The sequence below is a fragment of the Melanerpes formicivorus genome, unplaced genomic scaffold, assembly GCF_026170545.1.
Source record: "Melanerpes formicivorus ecotype bairdi unplaced genomic scaffold, bMelFor1.0.p_v2 SCAF_702, whole genome shotgun sequence".
Classification (NCBI taxonomy): Eukaryota; Metazoa; Chordata; class Aves; order Piciformes; family Picidae; genus Melanerpes; species Melanerpes formicivorus.
This window is the reverse complement of record NW_027143054.1, coordinates 40,840-65,959: the sequence shown is the minus strand read 5'-3', so window position 1 is coordinate 65,959 and position 25,120 is coordinate 40,840. Positions and strand designations below refer to the sequence as shown.

Genomic DNA, 25,120 nt, shown 5'->3' with positions numbered 1-25,120 from the left:
GTTTAAGGGTTAGGGTTTAAGGTTGGGGTTAGGGTTAGGGGTTAGGGGGTTAAGGTTAGGGGGTTGGGGGGTTAGGGTTAGTGTTAGGGTTAGGGGGTTAGGGTTAGGACCAGTGCTCCCAGTCCCCCCTCCCCACCCCCCAGGGGCTCCCAGTCCCCCCCAGTCCCCCTCCCAGCCCATCCCTGTACCTCCCAGCGTCTCCCAGTGCCTCGAACTGGTGCCGGTGAATAAGGGGGGCGGGGCCAGGAGCTGGGGGGGCGGGGATCCGGGGGGGCGGGCATCCGGGGTGCAGCCCCTGGGGTTCTCCCATTGGCTCGCTGGCTGCAGCGGACCCCTGAGGACCCCAGCGAGGGGAGGGGGCAGGGGGGATGGTTTTTGGGGGGGGGGCACGGGGGAGGGTCAAAAGGGTTTGAGGGGGTCCGGGAGGGGCTCCTAAGGGTTGGGGAGGGGTCCCAGGAGGGTCTGTAAAAGGTGGGATGGGAATTGGGGGGAGGGGCTGGGTCTGGGGGGGCTCTGGGGGGTCCGTAAGGGTCTGCAGGGGTCCGCCAGACTCCGCAGGGGTCCCCAGGGGTCGCCAAGGGTCTGTGGGGCTCTGCGGGGGTCCTCAGGGGTCTGGAATGGTCCTTAAGAGTCCGTAGGGGTCCGCGGGGGTCTCTTACGGGCCCCTGCAGACCCTTGGGGACCCCCACATATTCCTCCAGACCCTAGGGGACCCCTACGGACCCCCCCAGAACCCTGCGGACCGCCAAGGACCCTTACAGACCCTTGGGGACCCCTCAGGACCCCCACGGTCCTTTAGGGACCCCCAAAAGGGAGAGGGCAGAGGGGGGGAGGTGGGATGGGCACTGCTCCCGGGGGTGCCGGCGCCGGGGGTCCCGGGGGCGTGAAAGGGGAATTGGGGGGGGGCCCTCTGGAGGGTCCCAAAGGAGCTGGGGAGGGGCTGTGAGGGTTAGGGGTCTCTGGGGTTGAAGGTTTTGGGGTCCTGCAGGATTCGGGGAGGTCTCACTGTGGTTTTCGGCGTCCCTGCAGCCCCGGGACCCCCCCCGTCCCCCCGGGACCCCCCCTCTCCCCCCGGGCCCCCCCCAGCCACATCGCGAGCGGTTAGCAGCGCAGCTGTGCCGCCACCCGGTGGCTCAGTGCTGTCCCCGCGCGTCACGGTCGGCACTGCAGATGGGCAGCGGCGAGTGCTGCCTCCAGGAGGCCGAGGGCTGAGCCGCGCTGGGGGGGGCTCTGCGCTCCTAGCAGCGATAGCTTCCCCCAGAGGAGCTCTGAGGCCAGCTCCAAGGTTCGGTTTGGGTTCTCCTGGGGGTCTCAGACCCCACTGCTCTGATTTCACAGCTGTGTTTCCTTCCCTGCCTAGGGGACAGGATGCCCTCACTCCTGGAGAGAGAGAGGCACAGCCTGAGAGGCCTGGAGCTGTGTGGGCTGTAGATGCTCTTCACCAGCTGGGAGCCATCCCCCCAGGAGTCTTCCACTAGAGAGCCTTCTGCGGGGTGCCACGGTAAGCAGGGTGCAGGTGAAGGGGTCCAGAGCAGGGCAGCAGGGCTGGGGAGGGGGCTGGGGCACAGAGTCCTGTGAGGAGAGGCTGAGGGAGCTGGGGTTGCTTAGCCTGGAGAAGAGGAGGCTCAGGGGAGACCTTCTTGCTCTCTACACCTACCTGAAGGGAGGCCGTAGCCAGGTGGGGGTTGGGCTCTCCTCCCAGGCACCCAGCACCAGAACAAGAGGACACAGCCTCAAGCTGTGCCAGGGGAGGTTTAGGCTGGAGGTTAGGAGGAAGTTCTTCCCAGCAAGAGAGGTTGGCCCTGGGGATGTGCTGCCCGGGGGGGTGTGGTGGAGTCTCCCTCCCTGGAGATGTCCAGGAGGGGACTGGGTGGGGCCCTTGGTGCCATGGTCGAGTTGATCAGATGGGGCTGGGTGGGAGGTTGGACTCGAGGACCTCTGAGGCCTTTTCCAACCTGGTTAATTCTCTTCCCATCCTATTTCATCTTCCCCTGGGTGGGAGGTTGGACCTGACACTCCCCGAGGCCCGTCCCAGCCTGGTTCGTGCTGCTTCTGTGTGTTCAGGACGGGGATTCCCTGCTCAGTCTCTCTGCTCAGGGATTCCTTCTCTCCAGAGGTGTGAGAGAGGCTTCCCAGCCAGCCTGAACTATTTCCCCCTCTGCATTTGCTCCCCTGAACAGAAGCACAGGGGGGGAGATGCAGTCCTGTCCTGGCTGTTCTCGCCGGCATTGTGCTTCTCCCTGCCCACCCTGCCCCTTCCTGGGGGCTGCCTGCTCAGAGCTGACAGGTGAGGGGAAGCAGTTCCAGATCTGCCTCATGGCTGTTCCCTCCTTCCCTTCTTTCTGGAGGGAGGCAGTGAGGGGGAGGAGAGGCTCTGCAGATGAGGCACAGCAGCAGAGGGCTATGGGGGGAGGAGAGCAGACTCCAGGGGCCTCCAGATCAGAGCCGTGCGGTTAGCATTACAGCTCCTGCTCCATCACCACCACCACCACTTCTGCCCCCAGCCCAGCACCAGGGGCAAGGCCCTCACCAGCCAGGACACCACCCAGAGGAGCTCAGCCCCAGCAGGGAGCCCCAGCCAGCACCCCTGGATGGGATTGGGGCGGTCATCAGCCCTGGCCCTGACAGCCAGGGGGCCGCCAGGACCCCAACCTTCTGTCACCACCACCATCACCCAGCGTGCACCAGAGACACTCACCAGGGATGAGAGGAGGATCCTCAGCCCAGGCAGGCTCATCCTAGGGGGGCTGCTCTTCCTGGGGGAGGGGATTAAATAGGGGAGTGGGTGGGAGGGGCCAGGTGGCCACACCTGGGGTGGGAGGAGACTCCAGCTGAGCCCAGGTGCCGATGGTTTGAAGGGATGAAGAGGAGAAGTGGGGCAGGTGAGGGACTTCAAGGGTGTCAGGGAGTGACAGGGCTGAGGGGCATGGAACAAAACCCAGAAGGGGGGAGGTTCCGATTGGATGCCAGGAGGAAGCTCTTCCCCATCAGGGTGGTGAGGCTCTGGCACAGGTTGCCCAGGGAGGTGGTGGTAGCCTCACCCCTGGGCGATTTGGAGGCCAGGCTGGAGGTGGCTCTGGGCAGCCCGATCCAGGGTGAGGCATCCCTGCCCATGGCAGGGGGGTTGGAACTGGCCGATCCCTGAGGCCCCCTCCCCTCCCCTCCCTTCCCCTCTTCTCCTCTCCCTTCCCCTTTCCTTCTCAGAGCCCAGGCCTGGACGCCTGGCAGGCTGCTGAGCAGCCCTGATGCCTGCAAGCCGCCGTCCGCTCCGGGGGGAAAGAGACGCTCTCGCTCTCCCTGGCCAAGGCTGGTTCTCTTTCTGGCTCACACAAGGACTCCACAGGTCAGGTGATGAGGTGAGATGGATCTGAGACACGTCGTGGAGCCACTTGTGTAAGCATCTTGAGTCTTGCCGAGAGGTTGTTGCTTGTTCCTGCAGAGAAAGGAGTGCTGGGTGTGTTGCGGTGCATCTTCCATCCAGCTGTGCTCTACAGTCTCTCTGGGACCGAGCGCCGGCTCTGTGCAGCGCCTCCGGGGGAGGGGTGAAGGGCACTGGGAGCGTAGGAAAGCAGAAAGGGTCCCAGGAGGGTTTCAGGACAAGGGAGAACAACAGGCTGCTGATACTGGAAGGATGGCCTGGTGATAAAGAAGAGCGGACTGCAGTACACAGCCTGAAGCGTGAGGCAGGGGGACGCTTGCCTCCCTGCTGGAGAAGATCAACCTGATACGGGATGAAGACAATGATGGAGCAAACTCAGAGAGCAGCAGTGGTGCAGGAGTGCCAGGGAAGTGCTTGGGCTGCTGGATTTCCCCTCTGTAAACTGCCTGTTCTGTACCAATAAATGATTCCTGCTGCACCAGTAAATGATTCCTGCTGCACCAATAAATGATTCCTGCTGCACCAGTAAATGATTCCTGCTGCACCAGTAAATGATTCCTGCTGCACCAGTAAGTGATTCCTGCTGCACCAGTAAATGATTCCTGCTGCACCAGTAAATGATTTCTGCTGCACCAGTAAGTGATTCCTGCTGCACCAGTAAGTGATTCCTGCTGCACCAGTAAGTGATTCCTGCTGCACCAGTAAATGATTCCTGCTGCACCAATAAATGATTCCTGCTGCACCAGTAAATGATTCCTGCTGCACCAATAAATGATTCCTGCTGCACCAGTAAATGATTCCTGCTGCACCAATAAATGATTCCTGCTGCACCAGTAAGTGATTCCTGCTGCACCAATAAATGATTCCTGCTGCACCAGTAAGTGATTCCTGCTGCACCAGTAAATGATTCCTGCTGCACCAATAAATGATTCCTGCTGCACCAGTAAGTGATTCCTGCTGCACCAATAAATGATTCCTGCTGCACCAGTAAGTGATTCCTGCTGCACCAATAAATGATTCCTGCTGCAGCAATAAACGATTCCTGCTGCACCAATAAACGATTCCTGCTGCACCAGTAAGTGATTCCTGCTGCAGCAATAAATGATTCTTGCTGCACCAATAAATGATTCCTGCTGCACTAGGAAGTGATTCCTGCTGCACCAGTAAATGATTCCTGCTGCACCAGTAAGTGATTCCTGCTGCACCAGGGGGGTCCCTGCATGCATTCCCACACGGGAGTCTCCTGTGCCTAGCAGGAGAAAACTCTGCTCTCTTTCTGCTCCATGTCAGTCTAGGAAGTAGCTTTCGGGGTAGCCTGTGGGGCGCCGGAGCACCGCAGCAGGCCGCATGGCTTCAGGAGGATCCAAGGGCGGCTGCGTCTGAGGCGCAAAGGCAGCAGCAAGGAACCTGCCTGCAGCCTCCGATGGAGGCCTCGGGCGGAGCATCGCTGCCCAGGGGTCCAACCCAAACTGGGTGTGAGAGATATCGACCTCTGGCACATTCCCCACCGTGGGGCAGCCACCAGCCGGCAGCACGGGGGCTGGAGTAGCTGCAGCTGTTTGTGGGGGACCCTTCCCTGCCCCCCTTCATTGCTGCAGCAGAGCTCCCCTTCGGGGGGAGAGGGGATGTGTACACATCTGACTAGGAAAGGACGGAGCTGCTGGCCGGGCAGTTTGCTTCACATTCTGCCTTTTGGGGGGAGAATCAAAGGGAGCGGGGGGATTCTGGGTGGACATGGGGCAGGGGGATGCTGCAGCAGAGGAGCAGGTGAGGGCTGGGGGCACCCCCCTAAACCGCTGACAAGTCTCGGAGGGGACCACAGAACATTTCACAGCGTCAGTGCCGTGAGAGGCAATGCGGAGCAGACCCTCTCCAGGTGGAGAGGGAGGAGTTGCAGCGACTGCTGTGTCACAAAACTTTGGAAACGACCCCCCGTCTCCCCTCTCTGTTTTAAAGGCTGTGAGAATCGTAATGAAGTCACACAGGGGCTTGAGCTATAAGCACAGCCTGCGGCCGTACCCATCATAAACAGAGGCTTTTACCTGCGCGCGGTGTAGGGTTTCGATTTAAATGCCAAAACATCCCGAACGGGGCCGGGCCGAGCTGCTGCCCAAGCCCAGGGCAGTGCTCAGGGCCGCCCCCGCGTGCGTCACGGGCGGCACCGCGTGCCGTCCCGAGGGCGCTCAGCGCTGCAGCGAACCGCGCTGAACGCTTGAAATGCTGGAAAGTTGTTAGGGGGAGAAGGGAAAAGGGAGAGAGAGCCTGACTCGAGCGCTGACATGGGTACAACTCCTGCGCCGCAGCGAGGCTCCGGTCCCGCCAGGGCGATAGCGTCGCGATCGTTGCCATGGGTTCAAGCGCATGCGTCGCAGCGAGGGTTGTTCGCGCGCACGGGGCTGGCGGCTTTAAAACGGCGCTCACTGGCCCGCCGGGGCTATCGCGTTCCTGCTCGCTCCGTGCTAGGTGAGTGCCTGCCTCCACAGCTCTCCGGGGCTTTCCTCTGGCAGCTGCAGGACCGCGCTCTGGCTTTGCTTGCGGGGGGGTTCCCGGAGCCGAGCCGGGACCGTTTGGGAGCCGCGAAGGGGCGGGGGACTCGCGCACTACCGGTCGGGGTCGGGGCTGGGGCCGGGGCGGGCGGGCCGGGCCGGGGCGGGCGGGCCGGGCCGGGGCGAGCGGGCGGGCGGGCGGGCCGGGGCGGGCGGGCCGGGCCGGGGCGAGCGAGCGGGCGGGCCGGCCGGCCGGGCCGGGCGGGCGGGCCGGGGCGAGCAGCAGTCAGGAAGAGTCAGGAGGGGTCTTCTCCTGGTAACAGTAAGTGCTCTTTTAGCGTGGCACCTGTCGTCTTGGTGTTCCTCCCCGTAACTCCAAATTCCCTTCCTAGTGCTCCCACTGCCTTTCCAAGTCTCCCAGTAACTCCCCCACAGCTCTGCGAGTTAAATGAATGCCAGAGGAAAATGAGATGCCTGTGCAGTGTTTTTCTAGGGTGCAGGGAAAACTACTTACAGCTTTACAAAGTGAGTAACTGAGAGCTAAGCTTTACTTTTTGCTCCACTCCTTACCGATTGACTCTTTGCTTTCCACTTGGTCGACCAAGCAAGGCTGATGTCACTTCACAGCCGCTACCCCGTTGGTGCCTGCCTGCGAGTGCCAGGACCCTTCCTGGAACCACAGGACAGAAGGAGGGTTTGTCTCTCTCGCGGTGCCCTGAGCAGGAGTCGTACCAACACAGGCTCAGAAAGCTGAAACCATCGAAAGATTTAATTAGAGAGCAACAGGCATTAGGGGTTGGTTGATGGCCAGGGAGAAATGCACTGACTGCAAGGCGATCGGGGGGTAGTAAATCCTGGGGAACGGGGAACATGCTCGGAGACGCAGAGCTGTGCAACAGCTCTCACAGAGAGGCGCAGCAAAAACTCAGCTGCGTCCCGAAGGCGCAAACCCTACCAAGAAGGGCGTCCGTGGGTCGGGGCTATCAGAAGCAGGGCAGCCCCTCAGCTGTCTCTGTCTTTCCTACCGCGATGCCACGTGGGGGTGGGCGATTGTGGGGGGTTACAGACCATTGCAAAAACAGGGCGGAGGGCTTGCCAGCGCCGGGCAAACCAACCCCAGGGGTGGCCTCTGCCAAGAGGCCTGGTCACACCTAGCGGAGCATGTTGGAAACTGGGGACATTCAGCGTATCCCACAGCAGAACGTGACTCCGGCTGAGAGAGGATGAACTCAGAGGGGGCAACACACATCAATGCATTATAGTCACTGTGCGAATAGTTAGAAGTCGGTCTAACCTCTTTTCCTCCTGGCTTAACACCAGCCTGGCGTCCAGGACTCAACATACGCACTGCACAGCAACCCACAGAGCTCCTGGGTCATCCCACCTGTACTTGTTCCTGCTGTCCCTGCAGCAATGGACTGTTCCTGATTTTTTTTTTTTCTCTTTTCCTTTCAAAGTCAGACTGATTCCTGATTCTTCTCCACATCCCTGCCCAGTTCCAGCACCAGAGAGACTGCCCTGAGAGAGAACGAGCCGGGATAACCAGGGACTCGCCTCGAGGAGTCGAATACCACGTGCCAAGAGCAGATGACAGGGCTGTGACAGGGGAGCGGGAGGGGAACGGAGGGGTGGCTTGTGGCGGGTGAACGCCCATTCTGAAGACAGGGTGGAGGGCTTGCGAGTGTTCTACTAAACTCTCTGCTTCCCAGCTGACTCCAAATTATTTCTTGCTGGATTTGGTCCTTTCCTTTTTTTTTTTTTCCCCTCTGTTGGGAGGGAGGAGGGGGGGAGCAGGAGAGAGATTCTCAGCCTCGACACCATCCGAGCTCTGAGCTCCCAGGTAAGGCTCAAATCGCTGCAGCGACGACGCAGCCGAGGAGTGGGCGAGCGAGCGGCGGGGGCAGCCTCTCCCAAACGCTGCCAGCGGACCGCTTGCCCGAACGTTCCCGGAGGGGACGGAAACCCATGACAAAACGTAAGTATTAGCGTGAGGTATTGTAGCGGAGGAAAAGCCATGCCGTTTCTCTAGAGGTTGCAGAGCAGTAGTAATGTGTACGCCAAAAGGTTTCCAATGGCCCTGAGCGGCAAATTAAAACCGCACAACACACACAAAGGAGACCCCACTGGTTTTATATTCAGTTGTTTAATTTGAATGGAAAGGCCTCTGAAGAGAGGCCAGCTGAGTCACTCCCCACGCACCCGGAGGAGATGCCCCCCCCTGACCGGTCAGCGTCCCCCCCCACTTCAGGGGGTTTGTGGGCATCTATGGTGGGTGTGGGGGGTATCAAAGAGGAATTCAGGGACATGTGGGAGCCAATGGAGGGTCACCTGGGGGCACTTCAGTTGGATGGTTAGGGTTAGTTGGGGGGGGGGGGGGAGCGGGGGCTGGCTTGCTGGCAGCCTCTGGTGTGTGTGTGGGGTTGGCCAGCTTGGCAGCGGCGGCCTCTGTTATTGGGCGGGGGGGTGGCTGGCTTGGCGGCGGCAGCAGCGTCTGTTGTTGGTCGGGGGGTTGGCCGGCTTGGCAGCGGCGGCTTCTGTTGGGTGGGGGGCGGGATGCGTGGCTGGCTTGGCCACAGCCTTTGTTGTTGGGTGGGGGGTGTTGGCTGGTTTGGTGGCAGCCCATGTTTTTGGGTGTGTGTGGGGGGGTGGCTGGCTTTTTGGCGGCAGCTTCTGTTATTGGGTGGGGCGTGTGGGGGGGGGCTTGGCCTGGCTGTGGCCTCTGTTATTGGTTGGGGGGGGGTGGGATGCGTGGCTGGTTTGACGGCGGCCTCTGTTATTGGGTGGGGATTGGGGGGGGTCGCTGGATTGGCGGCGTCACCCTCCGTTTTTTGGGGGGGTTGGGGGGGTGGCTGGCTGCAGCAGCTTCTTGTGCTGGGGGTTGTGGGGGGATTCGCTGGTGCGGCGGTGGCCTCTGTTTTTTGGGGGGCTTTGGGGGCGCCTGGCTTGGAGGCGGCAGCTTCTCTTGCTGGGGTGGGGGGGTTGACTGGCTTATGTGGTTGGTTGGGGAGGGTGGCTGGCTTTTTGGCGGCGGTCTCTGTTGGTGTTGGGTGGGGGGGGGGGTGGCTGGCTTGGTGGTGGCAGTGTCTGTTGTTGGTTGGGGGGTTGGCTGGCATGGCAGTGGCGGCCTCTGTTGGGTGGGGGGTGGGATGTGTGGCTGCCTTGGCAGCGGCCTCTGTTGTGTGTGGGGGGTAGGGGTGGTGGCTGGTTTGGCGGCAGCCCATGTTTTTGGGTGTGGGGGTGTGGCTGGCTTTTTGGCGGTGGCCTCTGTTATTGGGTGGGGGTTGGGGGGGGCAGGCTTGGTGGCAGCGCCCTCTGGTTTTTGGGGGGCTTAGGGGGTGGCCGGCTTGGTGGCGGCAGCTTCTGTTGCAGGGCTGGGGGGTGGCTGGCTTGGCAGCGGCGGCCTCTGTTGTGACTGGGGTGGGTGGGATGCGTGGCTGGCTTGTCAGCGGCCTCTGTTTTTTGGGGGGTGTGGGGGGTGGCCAGCTTGGCGACGGCAGCTTCTGTTGCTGGGGTGGGATGCGTCGCTGGCTTGGCGGCAGCTTCTGTTGCTGGGGGGCATGGGGTGGTTGCTTGTCTTGGTGGCGGCCTATGTGGCTGGGTGGGGGGGCTGTGGCTGGCTTGGTGGTGGCGGCCTCTGTTGTGACTGGGGTGGGTGGAATGCGTGGCTGGCTTGGTGGTGGCCTCTGTTATTGGGTGGGGGTTGGGGGGGTGGCTAGCGTGGTGGAGGCGCCCTCTGTGGTTTGGGGGGGTTGGGGGGTGGCTGGCGCGGCGGCGGCAGCTTCTGTTGCTGGGGGGCATGAGGGGATTTGCTGGCTTGGCGGCAGCGTCCTCTGTGGTTGGGGGGGTGGCTGGCTTTGCAGCAACGGCCTCTGTTATGGGGTGGTGGGCCAGCTGCCTTGGCGGCGGCAGCATCTGTTGTTGGTTGGGGGTTTGGCTGGCTTGGCAGCGGCGGCCTCTGTTGGGCGGGGGGTGGGATGCGTGGCTGCCTTGGCAGCGGCCTCTGTTGTTGGGTGGGGGGTAGGGGTGGTGGCTGGTTTGGCGGCAGCCCATGTTTTTGGGTGTGTGGGGGGTGGCTGGCTTTTTGGCAGCGGCCTCTGTTACTGGGTGGGCCGTTGGGGGGGGCTGGCTTGGCTTGGTGGTGGCGGCCTCTGTGGTTGGGGGGGGGCTGGCTTGGTGGCGGTGGCCTGTGTTGGGAGGGGGGGGGACTGGCTTGGTGGCGGCGGCCTCTGTTGTGACTGGGGTGGGTGGGATGCGTGGCTGGTTTGGCGGCGGCCTCTGTTATTGGGTGGGGGTTGGGGGGGACAGGCTTGGTGGCAGTGCCCTCTGGTTTTTGGGGGGGTTAGTGGGTGGCCGGCTTGGCGGCAGCAGCTTCTGTTGCTGGGGCGTGTGGGGCAATTTGCTGGCTTGGTGGCAGCAGCTTCTGTTTTTTGGGGGGGTTAGGGGATGGCTGGCTTGGTGGCGGCAGCTTCTGTTGCGGGGCTGGGTGGTGGCTGGCTTGGCAGCGGCGGCCTCTGTTGTGACTAGGGTGGGTGGGATGCGTGGCTGGCTTGTCAGCGGCCTCTGTTTTTTGGGGGGGGTGGCCAGCTTGGCGACGGCAGCTTCTGTTGCTTGGGTCGGATGCGTCGCTGGCTTGGCGGCAGCTTCTGTTGCTGGGGGGCATGGGGTGGTTGCTTGTCTTGGCGGCAGCCTATGTGGCTGGGTGGGGGGGCTGTGGCTGGCTTGGCGGCGGCAGCCTCTGTTGTGACTGGGGTGGGTGGGATGCGTGGCTGGTTTGGTGGCGGCCTCTGTTATTGGGTGGGGGTTGCGGGGGTGGCTAGCGTGGTGGCGGCGTCCTCTGTGGTTTGGGGGGGTTGGGGGGTGGCTGGTGCGGCGGCGGCAGCTTCTGTTGCTGGGGTGGGGGGGGTTGGCTGGCTTGGCGGCAGCTTCTGTTGCTGGGGTGTGGGGGGTTGGCTGGCTTGGCGGCAGCTTCTGTTGCTGGGGTGGGGGGTTTGGCTGGCTTGGCGGCAGCAGCCTATGTGGTTGGTTGGGGGGGTGGCTGGCGTTTTGGCGGCGGCCTCTGCTGGTGGTGGGTGGGTAGGGGGGTGGCTGGCTTTTTGGCGGTGGCCTCTGTTACTGGGTGGGCCGTGGGGGGGTGCTGGCTTGGCTTGGCGGTGGCCCCTGTTATGGGGTGGGGGGTGTGGGGGAGTGGGGGGGTGTCTGTCTTGGCGGTGGCGGCCTATGTGGTTGGGTAGGGGTGGTGGCTGGCTGGGCAGCGGCAGCTTCTGTTGCTGGGGTGGGGGGGTGGCCGGCTTGGCGGCGGCAGCTTCTGTTGCTGGGGGGCATGAGGGGATTTGCTGGCTTGGCGGCAGCGTCCTCTGTGGTTGGGGGGGGTGGCTGGCTTTTTGGCGGCGGCCTCTGTTGGCGTTGGGTGGGTGGGTGGCTGGCTTTGCAGCGACGGCCTCTGTTATGGGGTGGTGGGCTGGCTGCCTTGACGGCGGCAGCGTCTGTTGTTGGTTGGGGGTTTGGCTGGCTTGGCAGCGGCGGCCTCGGTTGGGCGGGGGGGTGGGATGCGTGGCTGCCTTGGCAGTGGCCTCTGTTGTTGGGTGGGGGGGTAGCGGTGGTGGCTGGTTTGGCAGCAGCCCATGTTTTTGGGTGTGTGGGGGGTGGCTGGCTTTTTGGCGGCAGCCTCTGTTACTGGGTGGGCTGTTGGGGGGGGCTGGCTTGGCTTGGTGGCGGTGGCCTCTGTGGTTTGGGGGGGGGGCTGGCTTGGCGGCGGTGGCCTGTGTTGGGTGGGGGGGGGACTGGCTTGGTGGCGGTCACCTCTGTTGTGACTGGGGTGGGTGGGATGCGTGGCTGGTTTGGCGGCGGCCTCTGTTGTGACTGGGGTGGGTGGGATGCGTGGCTGGTTTGGTGGCGGCCTCTGTTATTGGGTAGGGTTTGGGGGGGTGGCTAGCGTGGTGGCGGTGCCCTCTGTGGTTTGGGGGGGTTGAGGAGTGGCTGGTGCGGCAGCGGCAGCTTCTGTTGCTGGGGTGGGGGGTTGGCTGGCTTGGCGGCAGCGGCCTATGTGGTTGGTTGGGGGGGGTGGCTGGCTTTTTGGCGGCGGCCTCTGTTGGTTGTGGGTGGGTAGGGGGGTGGCTGGCTTTTTGGCAGTGGCCTCTATTACTGGGTGGGCCGTGGGGGGGGGCTGGCTTGGCTTGGCGGCGGCCCCTGTTATTGGGTGGGGGAGTGGGGGGGTGTCTGTCTTGGCGGCGGCGGCCTATGTGGTTGGGTGAGGGGGCTGTGGCTGACTTGGTGGCAGTGGCCTCTGTTTTTTGGGGGGCTTGGGGGGTGCCTGGCTTGGCAGCGGCAGCTTCTGTTGCTGGGGTGGGGGGGTTGGCTGGCTTGGTGGCAGCTTCTGTTGCTGGGGGGCATGAGGGGATTTGCTGGCTTGGCGGCAGCATCCTCTGTGGTTGGGGGGGGGTGGCTGGCTTTTTGGCAGCAGCCTCTGTTGGCGTTGGGTGGGTGGGGGGGTGGCTGGCTTTGCAGCGACGGCCTCTGTTATGGGGTGGTGGGCCGACTGCCTTGGCAGCGGCAGCGTCTGTTGTTGGTTGGGGGTTTGGCTGGCTTTTTGGCAGTGGCCTCTGTTGGTTGTGGGTGGGTGGGGGGGGGCTGGCTTTTTGGCAGTGGCCTCTGTTGGTTGTGGGTGGGTGGGGGGGGGCTGGCTTTTTGGCAGTGGCCTCTGTTACTGGGTGGGCCGTGGGGGGGGGGGGCTGACTTGGCTTGGCGGTGGCCCCTGTTATTGGGTGGGGGAGTGGGGGGGTGGCTGGCTTGGCGGTGGTGGCCTCTGTTATTGGGTGGGAAGGGTGGGATGCGTGGCTGGTTTGGCGGCAGCCTCTGTTATTGGGTGGGGGAGTGGGGGGGTGGCTGTCTTGGCGGCGGCAGCCTATGTGGTTGGGGGGGGTGGCTGGCTTTTTGGCGGCGGCCTCTGTTGGCGTTGGGTGGGTGGGGGGGTGGCTGGCTTGGCAGCAGCGGCCTCTGTTATGGGGTGGTGGGCTGGCTGCCTTGGCGGCGGCAGCGTTTGTTGTTGGTTGGGGGTTTGGCTGGCTTGGCAGCGGCGGCCTCTGTTGGGCGGGGGGTGGGATGCGTGGCTGCCTTGGCAGCGGCCTCTGTTGGGTGGGGGGTAGGGGTGGTGGCTGATTTGGCGGCAGCCCATGTTTTTGGGTGTGTGGGGGGTGGCTGGCTTTTGGGCAGCGGCCTCTGTTACTGGGTGGGCCGTTGGGGGGGGCCGGCTTGGCTTGGCGGCGGTGGCCTCTGTGGTTGCGGGGGGGGACTGGCTTGGCGGCGGTGGCCTGTGTTGGGTGGGGGGGGGGACTGGCTTGGTGGCGGCGGCCTCTGTTGTGACTGGGGTGGGTGGGATGCGTGGCTGGTTTGGCGGCGGCCTCTGTTATTGGGTGGGGGTTGGGGGTGGCTGGCTTGGTGGCGGCAGCTTCTGTTGCTGGGGTGTGGGGTTTGGCTGGCTTGGCGGCAGCTTCTGTTGCTGGTGGGGGGGTTGCTTGTCTTGCCGGCGGCCTATGTGTTTGGGTGGGTGGGGGGGCTGGCTTGGTGGCGGCCTCAGTTTGAGGGGCGTGGCTTGGTGGCAGTGGCCTCAGTTGGATCCAACTGAAAGGTCCTTTTGGAGCCCCTCCAGAGCCTCCCCATATCCCTCTCTGTGTGCCCGAATTCCCCTTTGATACCCCCAGATCCACCTTAGATGCCAGCAGGCCCCTTAAGAGCGGGGGCAGCACTGACCAGGTAGGGGATTCTCACCCCTGTGTGTGGGGGGAGGCTTCGCTGGGCTCTCCTCAGAGGTTACTTCCATTCAAATTACAGAGACCAAAACCCAAAGAAACCTCAGGACAAAGAATAAAGGCAAAAGAAACAAAGGATTTCCCCCCCCCCCCCGACACGCACCGAGGAGGGTTCCCCGTCTTTAATTCCTTGAGACCCATTTCGTAGTTCTGTTTTCAAACTGCTTTGCTCTGCTTGCAATCGGCTTCTACCTGCTAGCAGCCTTTGCGTGTAACGGAAGAGACGCAGCGGGTGTGAGTTCAGAGCCTTGTTACCTGGCACTTAGTGCCAGTCCTGACTACCTATATGAACAGGAGAGATTGGCAGTCTTAGGGCGAGTCGGCTCGGCTCTCTGTGAAGCCGGAGGATTTCCTTCCCCCGAAGAGACGGCGGCTCCGGCCGGCCGGGCTGCCTCTCACCAGGCGCGCCGGGGCTCGGCTCCCCCGGGCGCCAGCCGGCTCCGCCGAGGTCTGCTCTCCGCTCGGCTTCCTCTAGCTTCCGTGGGTTCCCTTCGTCCGGCTGAGCTCCGCACCAGGTTAGCGCCAGCCTCTGTCGCTGTCCGCGGTTCCCGTGTAGGTGCTCCGAAGGTTCGATACGCTTGAATGTTCTAGGAGGGGATTAAAAGCCCTAAGACTTCACATAAGTCGCTGGTAAGAAAAGGAGGAAAACTATCTGCAGAAACCAGGAAAACATGCAGCAGATTTCTGGGAAATAGTCCAACCTCCTCTTTCACAGAAGTAAGGTGAGTTTGTGAAACCGCTCGGCTCCGAGACCTTTAGGAGAGATCCCACAGCCGTCCAGGGCTGTAGCGAGCCCTATAGAACTCCGGCAGTTACCCGAGCCGTGGCGTTCGTCTTTTCCCCCAGATCGGTTTCCGAGGACCGCGGCGGGACCCCTCTCCGTCGGGCCGCGGGGCCCGCCGAGGCGCAGGACCTCTCCGGGCGCCCCCTTAGAGGCTTCTCAGGCAGAGCTCTTCTAACTCAGTCAGATCACCCCAGGAAGAGACAAGAGCCTTCAGGCAGGAAAAGGACTGCTGTCAAGGGAAAGGGGTAACGTGTAAGACCTAAGGGGGCGTCCCACAAGGGAGAAAGGCAAATCGCTGCCACAGGTAAGAGCCCTCGGGGTGGAACCAGGGGGTTCCACTAAGCATTCCAGTGGGGGAGACTGCAAAGGTTTTCATATAGCAATTGACCCTATTCTTTACTATCCATGTAAACAGCAAAGTTTCAGTTTTAGGGTGAGTCGGCATAGCGCTTTCAGCGAAGGAAAAGATTTTTCCTCGCCTCAGCCGGCGGCGGCTCAAACTCCCCGTGGCAGCTCACCCGCGGGGCCCCCCGAGACGAGGAGAGGCGAACGGAACCGGACGGAACCGGCGCGGGGCTCCCCGAGGCGAGGCGGACGGAACGGAACCGGCGCGGGGCTCCCCGAGGCGAGGCGGACGGAACCGGCACGTTGGGGGCTTGGCGGGGCTCAGCTCCTCACTCAGATTCTTCCCGGTTTCCTCGGGCTCCCTTCCAGGTAAGCGCCAGCCTCTGCCGCTCTCTGGGGTTCTTACGTAGCAGCTCGTTTGAAACGCTTGCACGTTCTCGGAGGGGATTAAAATCCCTCAGAGGCCAGCTAACCCTGACACCCCTCTCTTGCAACTTTATAGCTCTGCTGTTTAACTAGGCGCAGCAGTCTGGTATTAATTTGTCTGAAAAGAGGCTTTGAAATGCGCTGCATGGGGTTCTGAAAGACGTAAACTTACAGTGCGTATCTCTAGTACACAACAGCTCACGGATTTTCCTTTGCGTTGTAGGGGTTTTAAACACTCACCGGTTTCGGCGTCGGGTTGGTTTTTCTCGGAACGGAAAACCTTCCGAGCGGAGGCCGGCGGGGCGCTTCCCACGCGCGGCGGCAAGAGACGCCCCCCGGACCGCTCAGCGTAAGTCCGCCGCTTTCAATCGATTCCCCTTTGGTAGGTACGTTGCCAAAATTGGCTTTGCTCTACGCGCAAATCGCTTTTCCGTTCCGGCATTACTTGCATCTCAGAGAGGAGATCCGGTGGGGGGGTACCTTCAGAGCCTCTTTGCCGTCGCAATGAATACCATTCCTGAATATCTCTATAGACAGGAGAGGATTGTAGTTGGATTTATAGTCTCGGGGCGAGTCGCCTCGGCGCTCTCAGGCAAACGAGAGGGTTTTCTTCCCCTAAAAGGGCGGCTCGGCTCGGCGGCTCGGCTCGGCGGCTCGGCTCGGCGGCTCGGCTCGGCGGCTCGGCTCGGCTCGGCTCGGCTCGGCTCGGCGGCTCGGCTCGGCTCGGCTCGGCGGCTCGGCTCGGCTCGGCGGCGCGGCTCGGCTCGGCTCGGCGGCGCGGCTCGGCTCGGCGGCGCGGCTCGGCTCGGCTCGGCGGCTCGGCTCGGCGGCTCGGCTCGGCGGCGCGGCTCGGCTCGGCTCGGCGGCGCGGCTCGGCTCGGCGGCTCGGCTCGGCGCGGCTCGGCTCGGCGGCGCGGCTCGGCTCGGCTCGGCGGCTCGGCTCGGCGGCTCGGCTCGGCGGCTCGGCTCGGCTCGGCGGCGCGGCTCGGCTCGGCTCGGCGGCTCGGCTCGGCTCGGCGGCGCGGCTCGGCTCGGCTCGGCGGCTCGACGCGGCTCGGCTCGGCTCGGCTCGGCTCGGCTCGGCTCGGCTCGGCTCGGCTCGGCTCGGCTCGGCTCGGCTCGGCGGCGCGGCTCGGCGATTGCGAAGTTTCTACGTAGCAATCGATCCCATTCTTTCCTGTCGATGTAAACAATTGTTTTATTTTTTCAGTCGTAGGGTATGTGTTGCGCAAACGGCGGGCGAGGGGGAAAACGGTTCCTATCGGCATGTAAACTAAGGAGCCAAAAAATCCCAGATGCCCACAGCAAAGCGACGACCATCGCGGCACAAAGGAAGACCCCCCGTTCCTGAGCAATCGTTACACATTTTGTAGATGTTTTCAAGCTGTGCGTTACCATACTTGGAATTCGTTTTTACATTACGGAAGCCTTGGTATTTAACGGGACAGATCCAACGGGGGCGATTGCAAAGCTTCTTATGTAGCAATTGGTAATACTCTTTATCCACGGAAAAAGCAGGTATTTTTAGCAGGATTTTCTGCTGACGAAACAGCGCGGGGCTATCTGAAACAAAATGAAGAAACGTTCCAATGCTGGCCAGAAATGAAACGGTGTGGGGGCTCTCTGAAATGAAAAGAGGTGAAATGGTGCAATGCTGGCCAGAAATGAAACGGTGTGGGGGCTCTCTGAAATGAAAAAAGGTGAAATGGTGCAATGCTGGACAGAAATGAAACGGTGTGGGGGCTCTCTGAAATGAAAAGAGGTGAAATGGTGCAATGCTGGCCAGAAATGAAACGGTGTGGGGGCTCTCTGAAATGAAATCAACAAATGGTGCAATGCTGGCCAGAAATGAAATGGTGTGGGGGCTCTCTGAAATGAAAAGAGGTGAAATGGTGCAATGCTGGCCTGAAATGAAACGGTGTGGGGGCTCTCTGAAATGAAATCATCGAATGGTGCAATGCTGGCCTGAAATGAAACGGTGAGGGGGCTCTCTGAAATGAAATCATCGAATGGTGCAATGCTGGCCTGAAATGAAGCGGTGTGGGGGCTCTCTGAAATGAAATGATCGAATGGTTCAATGCTGGCCTGAAATGAAACGGTGTGAGGGCTCTCTGAAATGAAAAGAGGTGAAATGGTGCAATGCTGGCCAGAAATGAAACGGTGTGGGGGCTCTCTGAAATGAAAAGAGGTGAAATGGTGCAATGCTGGCCAGAAATGAAACGGTGTGGGGGCTCTCTGAAATGAAATCAACAAATGGTGCAATGCTGGCCAGAAATGAAACGGTGTGGGGGCGCTCTGAAATGAAAAGAGGTGAAACGGTGCAATGCTGGCCAGAAATGAAACGGTGTGGGGGCTCTCTGAAATGAAATCAACAAATGGAGCAATGCTGGCCAGAAATGAAACGGTGAGGGGGCTCTCTGAAATGAAATCAACAAATGGTGCAATGCTGGCCAGAAATGAAACTGTGTGGGGGCTCTCTGAAATGAAAAGAGGTGAAATGGTGCAATGCTGGCCAGAAATGAAACAGTGTGGGGGCTCTCCGAAATGAAATCAACAAATGGTGCAATGCTGGCCAGAAATGAAACGGTGTGGGGGCTCTCTGAAATGAAAAGAGGTGAAATGGTGCAATGCTGGCCAGAAATGAAACTGTGTGGGGGCTCTGTGAAATGAAATCAACAAATGGTGCAATGCTGGCCAGAAATGAAACGGTGTGGGGGCTCTCTGAAATGAAAAGAGGTGAAATGGTGCAATGCTGGCCAGAAATGAAACAGTGTGGGGGCTCTCCGAAATGAAATCAACAAATGGTGCAATGCTGGCCAGAAATGAAACGGTGTGGGGGCTCTCTGAAATGAAAAGAGGTGAAATGGTGCAATGCTGGCCAGAAATGAAACGGTGTGGGGGCTCTCTGAAATGAAATCAACAAATGGTGCAATGCTGGCCAGAAATGAAACGGTGTGGGGGCTCTCTGAAATGAAAAGAGGTGAAATGGTGCAATGCTGGCCAGAAATGAAACTGTGTGGGGGCTCTCTGAAATGAAATCAACAAATGGTGCAATGCTGGCCAGAAATGAAACGGTGTGGGGGCTCTCTGAAATGAAATCAACAAATGGTGCAATGCTGGCCAGAAATGAAACGGTGTGGGGGCTCTCTGAAATGAAATGATCAAATGGTGCAATGCTGGCCAGAAATGAAACGGTGTGGGGGCTCTCTGAAATGAAATCAACAAATGGTGCAATGCTGGCCAGAAATGAAACGGTGTGGGGGCTCTCTGAAATGAAATGATCAAATGGTGCAATGCTGGCCAGAAATGAAACGGTGTGGGGCCTCTCTGAAATGAAAAGAGGTGAAATGGTGCAATGCTGGCCAGAAATGAAACGGTGTGGGGGCTCTCTGAAATGAAATGATCAAATGGTGCAATGCTGGCCAGAAATGAAACGGTGTGGGGGCTCTCTGAAATGAAATCAACAAATGGTGCAATGCTGGCCAGAAATGAAACGGTGTGGGGGCTCTCTGAAATGAAAAGAGGTGAAATGGTGCAATGCTGGCTAGAAATGAAACGGTGTGGGGGCTCTCTGAACTAAATGATCAAATGGTGCAATGCTGGCCAGAAATGAAACGGTGTGGGGGCTCTCTGAAATGAAAAGAGGTGAAATGGTGCAATGCTGGCTAGAAATGAAACGGTGTGGGGGCTCTCTGAAATGAAATGATCAAATGGTGCAATGCTGGCCAGAAATGAAACGGTGTGGGGGCTCTCTGAAATGAAAAGAGGTGAAATGGTGCAATGCTGGCCAGAAATGAAACGGTGTGGGGGCTCTCTGAAATGAAAAGAGGTGAAATGGTGCAATGCTGGCCAGAAATGAAACGGTGTGGGGGCTCTCTGAAATGAAAAGAGGTGAAATGGTGCAATGCTGGCCAGAAATGAAACGGTGTGGGGGCTCTCTGAAATGAAATCAACAAATGGTGCAATGCTGGCCAGAAATGAAACGGTGTGGGGGCTCTCTGAAATGAAATCAACAAATGGTGCAATGCTGGCCAGAAATGAAACGGTGTGGGGGCTGTCTGAAATGAAATGATCAAATGGTGCAATGCTGGCCAGAAATGAAACGGTGTGGGGGCTCTCTGAAATGAAATCAACAAATGGTGCAATGCTGGCCAGAAATGAAACGGTGTGGGGGCTCTCTGAAATGAACTCAACAAATGGTGCAATGCTGGCCAGAAATGAAACGGTGTGGGGGCTCTCTGAAATGAAAAGAGGTGAAATGGTGCAATGCTGGCCAGAAATGAAACGGTGTGGGGGCTCTCTGAAATGAACTCAACAAATGGTGCAATGCTGGCCAGAAATGAAACGGTGTGGGGGCTCTCTGAAATGAAAAGAGGTGAAATGGTGCAATGCTGGCCAGAAATGAAACGGTGTGGGGGCTCTCTGAAATGAAATCAACAAATGGTGCAATGCTGGCCAGAAATGAAACGGTGTGGGGGCGCTCTGAAATGAAAAGAGGTGAAACGGTGCAATGCTGGCCAGAAATGAAACGGTGTGGGGGCTCTCTGAAATGAAATCAACAAATGGAGCAATGCTGGCCAGAAATGAAACGGTGAGGGGGCTCTCTGAAATGAAATCAACAAATGGTGCAATGCTGGCCAGAAATGAAACTGTGTGGGGGCTCTCTGAAATGAAAAGAGGTGAAATGGTGCAATGCTGGCCAGAAATGAAACAGTGTGGGGGCTCTCCGAAATGAAATCAACAAATGGTGCAATGCTGGCCAGAAATGAAACGGTGTGGGGGCTCTCTGAAATGAAAAGAGGTGAAATGGTGCAATGCTGGCCAGAAATGAAACGGTGTGGGGGCTCTCTGAAATGAAATCAACAAATGGTGCAATGCTGGCCAGAAATGAAACGGTGTGGGGGCTCTCTGAAATGAAAAGAGGTGAAATGGTGCAATGCTGGCCAGAAATGAAACAGTGTGGGGGCTCTCCGAAATGAAATCAACAAATGGTGCAATGCTGGCCAGAAATGAAACGGTGTGGGGGCTCTCTGAAATGAAAAGAGGTGAAATGGTGCAATGCTGGCCAGAAATGAAACGGTGTGGGGGCTCTCTGAAATGAAATCAACAAATGGTGCAATGCTGGCCAGAAATGAAACGGTGTGGGGGCTCTCTGAAATGAAAAGAGGTGAAATGGTGCAATGCTGGCCAGAAATGAAACTGTGTGGGGGCTCTCTGAAATGAAATCAACAAATGGTGCAATGCTGGCCAGAAATGAAACGGTGTGGGGGCTCTCTGAAATGAAATCAACAAATGGTGCAATGCTGGCCAGAAATGAAACGGTGTGGGGGCTCTCTGAAATGAAATGATCAAATGGTGCAATGCTGGCCAGAAATGAAACGGTGTGGGGGCTCTCTGAAATGAAATCAACAAATGGTGCAATGCTGGCCAGAAATGAAACGGTGTGGGGGCTCTCTGAAATGAAATGATCAAATGGTGCAATGCTGGCCAGAAATGAAACGGTGTGGGGCCTCTCTGAAATGAAAAGAGGTGAAATGGTGCAATGCTGGCCAGAAATGAAACGGTGTGGGGGCTCTCTGAAATGAAATGATCAAATGGTGCAATGCTGGCCAGAAATGAAACGGTGTGGGGGCTCTCAGAAATGAAATCAACAAATGGTGCAATGCTGGCCAGAAATGAAACGGTGTGGGGGCTCTCTGAAATGAAATGATCAAATGGTGCAATGCTGGCCAGAAATGAAACGGTGTGGGGCCTCTCTGAAATGAAAAGAGGTGAAATGGTGCAATGCTGGCCAGAAATGAAACGGTGTGGGGGCTCTCTGAAATGAAATGATCAAATGGTGCAATGCTGGCCAGAAATGAAACGGTGTGGGGGCTCTCTGAAATGAAATCAACAAATGGTGCAATGCTGGCCAGAAATGAAACGGTGTGGGGGCTCTCTGAAATGAAAAGAGGTGAAATGGTGCAATGCTGGCTAGAAATGAAACGGTGTGGGGGCAATCTGAACTAAATGATCAAATGGTGCAATGCTGGCCAGAAATGAAACGGTGTGGGGGCTCTCTGAAATGAAAAGAGGTGAAATGGTGCAATGCTGGCTAGAAATGAAACGGTGTGGGGGCTCTCTGAAATGAAATGATCAAATGGTGCAATGCTGGCCAGAAATGAAACGGTGTGGGGGCTCTCTGAAATGAAAAGAGGTGAAATGGTGCAATGCTGGCCAGAAATGAAACGGTGTGGGGGCTCTCTGAAATGAAATCAACAAATGGTGCAATGCTGGCCAGAAATGAAACGGTGTGGGGGCGCTCTGAAATGAAAAGAGGTGAAACGGTGCAATGCTGGCCAGAAATGAAACGGTGTGGGGGCTCTCTGAAATGAAATCAACAAATGGTGCAATGCTGGCCAGAAATGAAACGGTGAGGGGGCTCTCTGAAATGAAATCAACAAATGGTGCAATGCTGGCCAGAAATGAAACTGTGTGGGGGCTCTCTGAAATGAAATCAACAAATGGTGCAATGCTGGCCAGAAATGAAACGGTGAGGGGGCTCTCTGAAATGAAATCAACAAATGGAGCAATGCTGGCCAGAAATGAAACGGTGAGGGGGCTCTCTGAAATGAAATCAACAAATGGTGCAATGCTGGCCAGAAATGAAACGGTGAGGGGGCTCTCTGAAATGAAATCAACAAATGGTGCAATGCTGGCCAGAAATGAAACGGTGTGGGGGCGCTCTGAAATGAAAAGAGGTGAAACGGTGCAATGCTGGCCAGAAATGAAACGGTGTGGGGGCTCTCTGAAATGAAATCAACAAATGGAGCAATGCTGGCCAGAAATGAAACGGTGAGGGGGCTCTCTGAAATGAAATCAACAAATGGTGCAATGCTGGCCAGAAATGAAACGGTGAGGGGGCTCTCTGAAATGAAATCAACAAATGGAGCAATGCTGGCCAGAAATGAAACGGTGAGGGGGCTCTCTGAAATGAAATCAACAAATGGTGCAATGCTGGCCAGAAATGAAACGGTGAGGGGGCTCTCTGAAATGAAATCAACAAATGGTGCAATGCTGGCCAGAAATGAAACTGTGTGGGGGCTCTCTGAAATGAAATCAACAAATGGTGCAATGCTGGCCAGAAATGAAACGGTGAGGGGGCTCTCTGAAATGAAATCAACAAATGGTGCAATGCTGGCCAGAAATGAAACTGTGTGGGGGCTCTCTGAAATGAAATCAACAAATGGTGCAATGCTGGCCAGAAATGAAACGGTGAGGGGGCTCTCTGAAATGAAATCAACAAATGGAGCAATGCTGGCCAGAAATGAAACGGTGAGGGGGCTCTCTGAAATGAAATCAACAAATGGTGCAATGCTGGCCAGAAATGAAACTGTGTGGGGGCTCTCTGAAATGAAAAGAGGTGAAATGGTGCAATGCTGGCCAGAAATGAAACGGTGAGGGGGCTCTCCGAAATGAAATCAACAAATGGTGCAATGCTGGCCAGAAATGAAACGGTGTGGGGGCTCTCTGAAATGAAAAGAGGTGAAATGGTGCAATGCTGGCCAGAAATGAAACGGTGTGGGGGCTCTCTGAAATGAAATCAACAAATGGTGCAATGCTGGCCAGAAATGAAACGGTGTGGGGGCTCTCTGAAATGAAAAGAGGTGAAATGGTGCAATGCTGGCCAGAAATGAAACTGTGTGGGGGCTCTCTGAAATGAAATCAACAAATGGTGCAATGCTGGCCAGAAATGAAACGGTGTGGGGGCTCTCTGAAATGAAATGATCAAATGGTGCAATGCTGGCCAGAAATGAAACGGTGTGGGGGCTCTCTGAAATGAAAAGAGGTGAAATGGTGCAATGCTGGCCAGAAATGAAACGGTGTGGGGGCTCTCTGAAATGAAATCAACAAATGGTGCAATGCTGGCCAGAAATGAAACGGTGTGGGGGCGCTCTGAAATGAAAAGAGGTGAAACGGTGCAATGCTGGCCAGAAATGAAACGGTGTGGGGGCTCTCTGAAATGAAATCAACAAATGGTGCAATGCTGGCCAGAAATGAAACGGTGAGGGGGCTCTCTGAAATGAAATCAACAAATGGTGCAATGCTGGCCAGAAATGAAACTGTGTGGGGGCTCTCTGAAATGAAATCAACAAATGGTGCAATGCTGGCCAGAAATGAAACGGTGAGGGGGCTCTCTGAAATGAAATCAACAAATGGAGCAATGCTGGCCAGAAATGAAACGGTGAGGGGGCTCTCTGAAATGAAATCAACAAATGGTGCAATGCTGGCCAGAAATGAAACGGTGAGGGGGCTCTCTGAAATGAAATCAACAAATGGTGCAATGCTGGCCAGAAATGAAACGGTGTGGGGGTGCTCTGAAATGAAAAGAGGTGAAACGGTGCAATGCTGGCCAGAAATGAAACGGTGTGGGGGCTCTCTGAAATGAAATCAACAAATGGAGCAATGCTGGCCAGAAATGAAACGGTGAGGGGGCTCTCTGAAATGAAATCAACAAATGGTGCAATGCTGGCCAGAAATGAAACTGTGTGGGGGCTCTCTGAAATGAAATCAACAAATGGTGCAATGCTGGCCAGAAATGAAACGGTGAGGGGGCTCTCTGAAATGAAATCAACAAATGGAGCAATGCTGGCCAGAAATGAAACGGTGAGGGGGCTCTCTGAAATGAAATCAACAAATGGTGCAATGCTGGCCAGAAATGAAACGGTGAGGGGGCTCTCTGAAATGAAATCAACAAATGGTGCAATGCTGGCCAGAAATGAAACTGTGTGGGGGCTCTCTGAAATGAAATCAACAAATGGTGCAATGCTGGCCAGAAATGAAACGGTGAGGGGGCTCTCTGAAATGAAATCAACAAATGGTGCAATGCTGGCCAGAAATGAAACTGTGTGGGGGCTCTCTGAAATGAAATCAACAAATGGTGCAATGCTGGCCAGAAATGAAACGGTGAGGGGGCTCTCTGAAATGAAATCAACAAATGGAGCAATGCTGGCCAGAAATGAAACGGTGAGGGGGCTCTCTGAAATGAAATCAACAAATGGTGCAATGCTGGCCAGAAATGAAACGGTGAGGGGGCTCTCCGAAATGAAATCAACAAATGGTGCAATGCTGGCCAGAAATGAAACGGTGTGGGGGCTCTCTGAAATGAAAAGAGGTGAAATGGTGCAATGCTGGCCAGAAATGAAACGGTGTGGGGGCTCTCTGAAATGAAATCAACAAATGGTGCAATGCTGGCCAGAAATGAAACGGTGTGGGGGCTCTCTGAAATGAAAAGAGGTGAAATGGTGCAATGCTGGCCAGAAATGAAACTGTGTGGGGGCTCTCTGAAATGAAAAGAGGTGAAATGGTGCAATGCTGGCCAGAAATGAAACAGTGTGGGGGCTCTCTGAAATGAAAAGAGGTGAAATGGTGCAATGCTGGCCAGAAATGAAACGGTGTGGGGGCTCTCTGAAATGAAAAGAGGTGAAATGGTGCAATGCTGGCCAGAAATGAAACGGTGTGGGGGCTCTCTGAACTAAATGATCAAATGGTGCAATGCTGGCCAGAAATGAAACGGTGTGGGGGCTCTCTGAAATGAAATGATCAAATGGTGCAATGCTGGCCAGAAATGAAACGGTGTGGGGGCTCTCTGAAATGAAATCAACAAATGGTGCAATGCTGGCCAGAAATGAAGCGGTGTGGGGGCTCTCTGAAATGAAATCAACAAATGGTGCAATGCTGGCCAGAAATGAAACGGTGTGGGGGCTCTCTGAAATGAAATCAACAAATGGTGCAATGCTGGCCAGAAATGAAACGGTGTGGGGGCTCTCTGAAATGAAATGATCAAATGGTGCAATGCTGGCCAGAAATGAAACGGTGTGGGGGCTCTCTGAAATGAAATCAACAAATGGTGCAA

General features: G+C 57.5%; 2 long non-coding RNA genes across 3 annotated transcripts; both read left to right on the top strand.

Annotated features, from left to right (window-relative positions):
- Positions 1-1,223: 1,223 nt before the first annotated feature.
- LOC137460688 (uncharacterized) lies at positions 1,224-3,830 on the top strand. Of its 2 annotated transcripts, XR_010992995.1 has the most exons (4): positions 1,224-1,285; positions 1,361-1,501; positions 2,505-2,727; positions 3,334-3,830. It is a non-coding gene; the product is annotated as an uncharacterized lncRNA (long non-coding RNA). The 2 variants fall into 2 exon arrangements; XR_010992996.1 differs by lacking the exons at positions 1,224-1,285; positions 1,361-1,501 and adding an exon at positions 2,200-2,287.
- Positions 3,831-13,439: 9,609 nt separating this feature from the next.
- Positions 13,440-15,162, top strand: LOC137460690 (uncharacterized). Its single transcript, XR_010992999.1, has 3 exons — positions 13,440-14,392; positions 14,517-14,758; positions 14,870-15,162. It is a non-coding gene; the product is annotated as an uncharacterized lncRNA (long non-coding RNA).
- Positions 15,163-25,120: the final 9,958 nt, after the last annotated feature.